A 3,377-nucleotide genomic window follows, 5' to 3' on the forward strand; every position below is an offset into this window, starting at 1 on the left:
AGACTTTTCTAGTGAACAAAGGTAAGAAGAACTCATGGGTCATGGTCAGTGAGTTAAAAAACATTGTCTCAAGTCATTTCTCCTCTCCCATTTTACCATTTATTTTTGTTGTTTTCATAATCCATAGGCTAATCCTTTTTTCTATTGTCGTGTCGCGTCGGCTGTTGGTGGTTATTGCTGTCAAACAAAGAGTCCGCTTAGGCTGCACCTTGATTATAAGTTTTTATTCATATCACAAGTTTACAGCATAAGTTTACAGACCCGCGGTGTCTGGAGAAGCACCGTCCCAAAATAATCTGAATGCTTCTGACCCCCTCTTTGTCTAGCTCATACTTATAAACAAAGCCAAAATATGGGTTGCTCCCTCTTTCGTCCAATCACCTATCCCCCCTGGGGCGTCACCCTACAACTGCTACATTTGAACTAAGATAAACATCTTTTCTTTGTCCCTCTAGAATAGTCATAATCTTCATACACGACACTATTTTCATAGTCCTGAAACAATATTATACTAACACAACATTCCTTCCCTGTGTGTGTGTGTGTGTGTGTGTGTGTGTGTGTGTGTCAGTGTGTGTGTGTGTGTGTGTGCACTCCCTGGATGAGGAGATGTAATCTCTATCCTGATTGCCTAGTCACTTTTACCCCTACCTACATGTAAATATTACCTCAACTACCTGGTACCCTGCACATTGACTCAGTACTGGTACTCCTTGTATATAGTCTGGATATTACCTCAACTACCTGGTACCCCTGCACATTGACTCAGTACTGGTACTCCTTGTATATAGTCTAGTTATTACCTCAACTACCTGGTACCACTGGACATTGACTCAGTACTGGTACTCCTTGTATATAGTCTAGTTATTACCTCAACTACCTGGTACCCCTGGACATTGACTCAGTACTGGTACTCCTTGTATATAGTCTAGTTATTACCTCAACTACCTGGTACCACTGGACATTGACTCAGTACTGGTACTCCTTGTATATAGTCTAGTTATTACCTCAACTACCTGGTACCACTGGACATTGACTCAGTACTGGTACTCCTTGTATATAGTCTAGTTATTACCTCAACTACCTGGTACCCCTGGACATTGACTCAGTACTGGTACTCCTTGTATATAGTCTAGTTATTACCTCAACTACCTGGTACCACTGGACATTGACTCAGTACTGGTACTCCTTGTATATAGTCTAGTTATTACCTCAACTACCTGGTACCCTGCACATTGACTCAGTACTGGTACTCCTTGTATATAGTCTAGTTATTACCTCAACTACCTGGTACCCCTGGACATTGACTCAGTACTGGTACTCCTTGTATATAGTCTAGTTATTACCTCAACTACCTGGTACCCCTGCACATTGACTCAGTACTGGTACTCCTTGTATATAGTCTAGTTATTACCTCAACTACCTGGTACCCCTGGACATTGACTCAGTACTGGTACTCCTTGTATATAGTCTAGTTATTACCTCAACTACCTGGTACCACTGGACATTGACTCAGTACTGGTACTCCTTGTATATAGTCTAGTTATTACCTCAACTACCTGGTACCCTGCACATTGACTCAGTACTGGTACTCCTTGTATATAGTCTAGTTATTACCTCAACTACCTGGTACCCCTGGACATTGACTCAGTACTGGTACTCCTTGTATATAGTCTAGTTATTACCTCAACTACCTGGTACCCCTGCACATTGACTCAGTACTGGTACTCCTTGTATATAGTCTAGTTATTACCTCAACTACCTGGTACCCCTGGACATTGACTCAGTACTGGTACTCCTTGTATATAGTCTAGTTATTACCTCAACTACCTGGTACCCTGCACATTGACTCAGTACTGGTACTCCTTATAGCCTGAAGAGTGACAAGTCTATGCATCAACCTGAACAGTTTAGAGAGGGAGACTTTTCTACTGAACAAAGGTAAGAAGAACTCATGGGTCATGGTCAGTGAGTTAAACAACACTGTCTCTAGTCATTTCTCCTCTCCCATTTTACCATTTATTTTTGTTGTTTTCATAATCCATAGGCTAATCCTTTCTTCCATTTTCATAGTCCTAAAACAATATTAAACTAACACTACATTCCCTCCCTGTGTGTGTGTGTGTGTGTGTGTGTGTGTGTGTGTGTGTGTGTGTGTGTGTGTGTGTGTGTGTGTGTGTGTGTGTGTGTGTGTGTGTGTGTGTGTGCACCCCCTGGATGAGGAGATGTAATCTCATGTTTTGTCCACAGAAACCAACAGGAGAGATCAGAGTCAGAGATTCACAGTGGTCAGTCTTCCCAGAGTCATCAAACAGACCTGGCCTCCATATTCAGTGTATGTGGTCCTGTTATGTACATTTGTTTTTGTTTACCTCAAGTAAAGTTGATCTGTCAATCATTCATTAATATGTTAATGAGAAAGCATTTAGTCTCTTGCTTAACTTATTTACTTGATTTATTTCAGTTGCTTGAAGAGAATATTATGACATTTGTGAAGAACGAGCTGAAGATGTTCAAGAGGATTCTTAGTCCAGAACTCCCAGAAGGCTTTGAGAGTCAGAAGCAGGATAAGGAAGTGGTGGATGCTGAAGATGAGAAGCAGGAGAGCAGTGCCAGAGAGGGGGCTCTGAAGATCACACTGCACGTCCTGAGGAAAATGAACCAGAAGGAGCTTGCTGACACACTGGAGAAAAGTAAGAGCTGTCTGCCTCATGTTGAATGCTGTTTTAGAACATTTAAAAGCTGTAGCTAAAGTACAGCTAAAGTAGCTGTGTAACTCAATGATATTGTAGCAGCCTTAACACAACACCTAGTGACCTCATCAAGTAGCAGCAGGGATGTGTTGTGTTGAGAGAGAGAGAGAGAGAGAGAGAGAGAGAGAGAGAGAGAGAGAGAGAGAGAGAATACCAATAATAATATAATCCAGTCTGTAATGCATTATGAAAACATTTACACATTTATACAGTAAGTTAAGAGAATAAATTATTTTTATTAAAAACTTTATAACAGTCCTACAATACTGTATGCATTAAAACAGATGTAATATTAATATCCTCTGTGTTATTTCTTCATTCAGATGAGCTTGCTGTGATTTGCCAACGTGAACTCAAATCTAATCTAAAGAAGAAGTTTCAATGTGTATTTGAGGGGATTGCTAAACAAGGAAACCCAACACTTCTCAATAAGATCTACACAGAGCTCTACATCACAGAGGGTGGAACAGGAGAGGTCAATAATGAACATGAGCTGAGACAGATTGAGACAACAACCAGGAAACAAGCAAGACCAGAGACTGCAGTCAAATGTAACGACATCTTCAAACCCTTAACTGGACAAGACAAACTTATCAGAACTGTGCTGACAAAGGGAGTCGCTGG

General features: G+C 40.9%; 1 long non-coding RNA gene across 1 annotated transcript; it reads left to right on the forward strand.

Moving 5' to 3' along the window:
• Positions 1-1,804: 1,804 nt before the first annotated feature.
• LOC311118338 lies at positions 1,805-2,625 on the forward strand. The gene is made up of 3 exons (XR_014611799.1): positions 1,805-1,941; positions 2,251-2,335; positions 2,465-2,625. It is a non-coding gene; the product is annotated as an uncharacterized lncRNA (long non-coding RNA).
• Positions 2,626-3,377: the final 752 nt, after the last annotated feature.

Source organism: Coregonus lavaretus, assembly GCF_964263955.1.
Source record: "Coregonus lavaretus genome assembly, contig: HAP1_SCAFFOLD_4654, whole genome shotgun sequence".
Lineage (NCBI taxonomy): Eukaryota > Metazoa > Chordata > Actinopteri > Salmoniformes > Salmonidae > Coregonus > Coregonus lavaretus.